Here is a 6,000-nt window from a genome sequence, read left to right as displayed (position 1 = left end):
CCCATTTATTTAAACCCTTCATACTTACCAGTCTGACTGGGCTGGTGAGCAGCTGTTAGGTATCACAGAAAGGCCTTACTGGTAAATCCCTTTTGTATCACTCTTCTGAAGTAATGACTGCTAGCATTAGATGTCTAAGTGGTCCACACAATGTGTAGTGCAAAAATTCTATCTGTGAAAACATGACTCTGCAAATGTGCTCATTTGATGTAACTGCAACAATCCTGGAATGCTTGGGGAATCTGGATGGAGAACCTAGTGGGAAAGGAGTAGGGCACCAACCTGTAGGGCTGGGACATTCAGGATCCGATTGGATAAGCAGAGAGGCAAGATGAGTGCCCATGCCCTTTGCTCCCAGCCCTGGCACTTCTGTTCTTTAGAACGAAAAAGCTTGCAACCACTTCTACTCTTCAAGTATTTACAGAACGCTCTGGCTTTCAAACAGAGCACTCAATTTCACTAGTTACCAAAAAAAGCCTAGAAACAATGAAGAGCCCAGTACACTAGGTTCCTCTGTCCAGAGCTCCAACCCACTCGGTGTCAAAGTCACTTTGTAGTCCTTCTTCTTCAATTAATCTGTGCCAAGGTGTGTGCAAAATGTGCTGAACTATTTGCATCTCTCTATGAAACCAAGTTAGTCATTTGATGGAAAACAAATTGCAGGTCTCACACTTACTTTTGCAGCCTGGATTTTTCCTCAGTTTATAAGCCAAATGTTTGCCTGGCATTTCAGTACAGAAATTAAAAATAACTTTACCCCATGTTCTGAAGGGAGATCAGGGACAACAAAGCAACGATTTTTGCCAGAGATTAATCCAGCACAGGTGAGGCTAATTGGGTGCAGTGAGGAGGCAGAGGGAACAGGAGGGGCTGGGCACGCAGAGAGGAGCCAGATGATCCCTTCTAACTTATGTGCCAGCATGTGCACTCCCCCTCCCCTGCTGCCTCGAGTCCAAAAGAAAAGGCTGATGTTTAACACCACCACTCTGCACAGCTGCACCTGCTCCACCGCCAGCCTCGCTCCATGCCTTTGCTTACACCGTGCACACTAGTAGGCGCAGAGCTGGGAGTGCGAGGGAGGGAGGCTGAGGGGGCACCACGGGAGAGATGGGAACGATGGGAATTCTGGAAAAGGAATCTTCCCATCCACGTCTCATTCTAATCTATATTTAAAATATTAAAGTGACATTCCATGCAATGCGGCGACTGCGCCGAACACAAAGGTTGGCCTCAGCTGTCAGAGTGCTTTCAAAACAGCTCCATCGGGCTGTGCTCACATCAGCGACTGCAATTCTGTTGCAAAGTTAGTTCCATATTCCTAACAATTCCAGAGATTGCTGTTGAAAATGTAAATTCCAGCGGTAAAGCATACACTGCAATTGCTTTTCTTTTCTTTTCTCTTTTTAATTTCTCTGAGCAGTTTTCTAACAGCCACGTCTTTCGGGAAATGCATGTGTGTGACCTCTTCTCAGAGCGATCCACAACTGTATTTCTGCATGGGACAGGGAACTACTTTTGTGACACCGGTTTTGTTCTACACAAAGGCACGCTTGCAATAAATTTTTACAAGTTTTGTACACCATGAGCTAAATTCTGAGTTCCAAAAATGTGAAGTGTGGCAACAATAACAAAATGGATTTATAGTATCACTCTGATATCTTGTCATGTGAATTTATTTCTTCAACAATGTTTGTTTACAATCAGCAACTTTGAAATACAGTCAGATATATTACCCGTTGCTTTTCTGCCTCGTTCTTTTCTAGAACAGCTTTGGCAATTCGTGTAGGTGAAAGGACGTGGAGAAAGTACCCATAGATAAATTACACATTCTCGCTCTCAGATGATTATAGACTGAAAACCTGACGTCTTTACCCGGCCACTGAGTACAAATACATTTTCTTCTGAAAGAACTGAGTGCAAACAGAGCCCCAGGCCCGCAGCACAGACTGCACACAGGGAAAGGGAAGGGCCCTGCTGCTCCCCAACACCTCGGGCAGTGCCTCCAGCTGCCCCTCAGGCTGAGCACAGGGACACGGGCTCCAGACATCTCTGCTGAATGGTAACAGCCCTTTGCCCTTACTGCTCTGACTCTGCCCTACCGAGCTTTATCTGTACCTCCAGTGGTACCCACTGGAACCATCATCCACAAGCCAAGCGCATGGCATTTGCAGAAAAAGCTAAACACACATCGCATGATTGAAATCCTAATCCACAAAGGAAGCAGAAACCTCACTAAAGAAAACTGAAGTGGGGCTACAGTATGCCATTGCCAGCAACGAAAGGAGAGATTTTCCCCATGCCATGTGCCTGTGTCCCCCTAAGGACCAGGCAGAATAGTGTGTGTGGCTCAGCACTGACCTCTTGGTGAGATGTGTCAGGTGCCTGCTGTACCTTCACCTTGCTCACAATGTACTTCTTCCTAGCAACCGGTATTTTCCAGGGGAAGAAGTTTAGTTTGCATCTAAATTGTCCAAAGAAAAATACAGATTTTCGGTGAACATAAAACATGACCAAAAGCAACCAGCAGTGAGTCCCTTGACCTTAGCTACTTAACATCCCCATGGACCCAGCCTCTATTACGTGGCTGTTTTTGTCAAGTTGCTCCCCTACTATTGATAAGGGAAGAGGAGGAGTCTGGCATGCTCAGCAGCTCTGAGCTCTGCAGCTGTACCAGCAGACAGGTGGCTGAAGGGGCAGCCCCTGAGCGTTCTGTCCTGGTGCCACAAGTACATCACTCCACAGACACTGAGCCAGAGATGACCAAAAGAGATGACCACAGGCCCCTGCCACACGCTGGCCAACACGTTCAGCTGTGAGGAGCCAAATGGGAATTTCTTTGAATTTTCTGTTGTGGTAGGAAAGCTGCCCCCAGCGCCCTGCTCACCGGTCCCTGGATGCACTGTGACCTGAGCTAATGCTGTGTGTAACCAGGCGCCGTGATCAGAGCTCCGAGCAGCAGCGCGAGTCATCTTCAGCATGCTAATTGAATAAAACAAGGAATTTAATTTGTGAAATTATGAAACGCAGGATCTGATTAGCACCGAGACACATACACATGCATAACCTCAATGCTGTCATTTAGAACAATGGCATCCATTCAGATCAGGCCAAGGCCTTGCAATAACTCAATCTCCCATTAAATTATTCTCAGGAGAATTTGCAATTAGTAATTCCAGCAACATAGTCTTTCTTAATTAAGCCAAACTTAACATTCCATTTTGCAGTGCTTTCTAATATCCTGCTCGACTTGCCTCTCCATCCCCAGAGAGGAGCAGAGTGAAAGAGGTGCCAAGTCACAGGCGCTGCAGAGAGCCCCGCCGCCACCGAGCCCGGGCACTTCTACAGCACCTTCATCCAAGGCTCAGAAAAGCACTTGACATGCATTAATGAACTGTGTCTCATCAGACCCCTGCAAAGCAAAGTCATCCCAGCTCTGCACAGACCATCTCCATGGTTCCCTTTGATTACAGAGCAGGACAGATGCACAGCCAGCAACAGTTTCATCTTTGGCAGTGAGGGTTTAAGAAAGGAAAAGGGTGATGGGAATTGAAGAGCTCAGGACGTGGGACCTGGGCTGGGGTCAACATGATAAAAATAGTTCCAACACAAGGGGCCTTATGGGGGCACCTCTGCCTAGCTTTGCCCTGGCTGTATTTCAGCATTCCTAACTTCACTGTCTTTCGTTTCCTCCTCCCCTTGTCTTCTCCCTCTGTGACCTCTGTCTTTTCCCCAAATCTTTTGTTACTCTTTCTGTCAGAAAAACAGAAGGTCCCTGCCTCATCAGCCTAAACTCCTCCTCCACTGTTGTCCAAATGCTGCTGCTCACCTGGATGCAAGTGCACCCTCTGGCCATAGGGACTACAACAGTCTTCTCTCCCTCTTCTGCTATTCCCACTTCCCAGGAATGAATGCGATTTCCCAGCAGTGCTTGTGATGACACAACCCGTTTCCTGCTAAATGTTTTGCCTGGGAACCCCAAATCCATTCTTCATTCCAGAAGCAAGAAGCGTGGTAAAGAAAATCCTCAGACTCACCAGGAATTCACAGCCCATAGGCAGACCAGGAGGAGGACAGCCAGCCCTAAGCAGACGAGCTCTCCTTCCATTACAGAGCCCTTGCCCCAGCACCAAACCCAGTGTAGCTGGAACCAGTGGTGACATGAACATGACAAGGTGCAACAAGCCAGAATATTCTCATTCATACTTTCACAACCTGGGGCTGGATTTCAAGCTTACACAGAGGCTTAGAAGAAGAAAAAGGCAGAATCACAGCACGTCATCGTCATTTGAGGAAACAGCAAAGGAAAACACTAATCTCTTTTAGACAGACACACAACATCTAAAATAAATAAATAAAATCTTGTCAAGCTTCCAGCAGCCAGACACAATTCCAAATAATACTCCATCTGTGAGGGAATATAGGGAGGGGGGAGACCTTCCTTAAATATGCTGCAAGATCAGCATCTGCAGCCAGCCATGCCGGAATAATTTCACAAGCTGGAGAGGTGCATTGCCTGCTAGTTTGTCTATACCCCAAAGCCTTTTAACACAAACTGCTGGAATTAATGTACATGTGCATGCATTGTCACTTCAAAATCTAAGCAGAAAGAGGCTGCTGTACAAACATAAGTAACCACAGAAGAAAGCCTCCACCCAACACTTGAAAGGAAAAAAGTAATTCCGTAGCTGTCAGCTTGCCTCCATTTTCTACTGCTGTTCCTCTTCACATTGTGTCTGATTCAACTCCACTGCTGTGCCCAACAATGCACCACCTGGTCCAGCGCCATTTCTGACACTGCACTGGAGAGAGACATCCCAACAACTAGCTTTGCAAAGCAATTTTTTTGTTCAAATCACTTTTAAAATTCCCGTTCCACAATTAACGTAGGGCAGATGGGGCACTGCTTAGGAAAGCAGTTGCAAAGATGTCGCTGCAGAAACCCACAGTGACTATCCTCGCTGACAACAGATAATGTCAGGCATTTACTAAAGCAAATACAGATGGTGACCCACAACCAGAGCCATTAAATACTGCAAGTCAGGTTCAACAAAGAGATTAAAATATGAGAGGCTCCAGCACTTTTAATCAAGAAAATGTGTTGCTGCAGCCAGGAGCTGGGCAAGTGTGATACTGGACAAGAGCAGCTCTCATGCATCTGAAAGGCGCTTCATCTGGACTCAGACCAGTCGCTAAACACCTGCATTCCCTACAGGGGTCAGGGTTAGTGCAGTAAGCAGCTACCAGGCAGTTACATGTCACACGTATTCAGCAGCACTCTCTCACCTATGGTGACAGCAGTCAATTTCAAGGCATTGTGCACTGCGGTGGTTTTAAAAGCTACTTCCACATTGCATAAAATACACCTGCCTTCACCCTGGCCTGCAGTAAGCATGTGCACCCTGAATGTAGGCACCCGAGCAGACCCAGCAGGAGCCAGCATCAGCTTTCTATTGCTCATGCAACTCTCTCCTCTCCTACATGCTCACCTTGCCTATTGCCCACTCCTTTTGCTGCTGTTGGCCCCCACAAATAACCAAATAGCTCTGTTACTTCCCTAAAGGAAGAAGACTAGAGCAGAAAAACAATTTTTATCTTGCCATTTATTTTCTAGCAACAAGGAGTTATTTATAATGTTGTTAGTTCCGCTGTTGCAAGGCAGCAGTGCCCTTTTGCAGCTGACAGCCTCTCCGGCAATGACAGCCTCACAGCAGCCCCTGGGATTGCATTGCCTGAGGTACTTAACCCAGTTTCTCATTTTGTTAACAAAAACTAGCAGTGATTTGCTGCTGTCACTGTGCTGTGGGACCCTGCACTAAGGCTGAAGCATCCCCCAGAGGGCATCTCTCCCTCTGGAGCAACACCAAAGTTCTGCAGTGCCGGGTGCTGAGGAAGGCCCAGCCCCTCCCCGGGGGGTTCTTCAGAGTACCACCTCACACACCAGGCCCTTGTCAGCACACAGGCCCAGCTCAGCCCTTCCTGGCTCCCCAGGAGACACCTGGC

Source organism: Numida meleagris, chromosome 3 (genome assembly GCF_002078875.1).
Source record: "Numida meleagris isolate 19003 breed g44 Domestic line chromosome 3, NumMel1.0, whole genome shotgun sequence".
NCBI lineage: Eukaryota > Metazoa > Chordata > Aves > Galliformes > Numididae > Numida > Numida meleagris.
Note: the sequence above shows the minus strand (reverse complement) of the source record.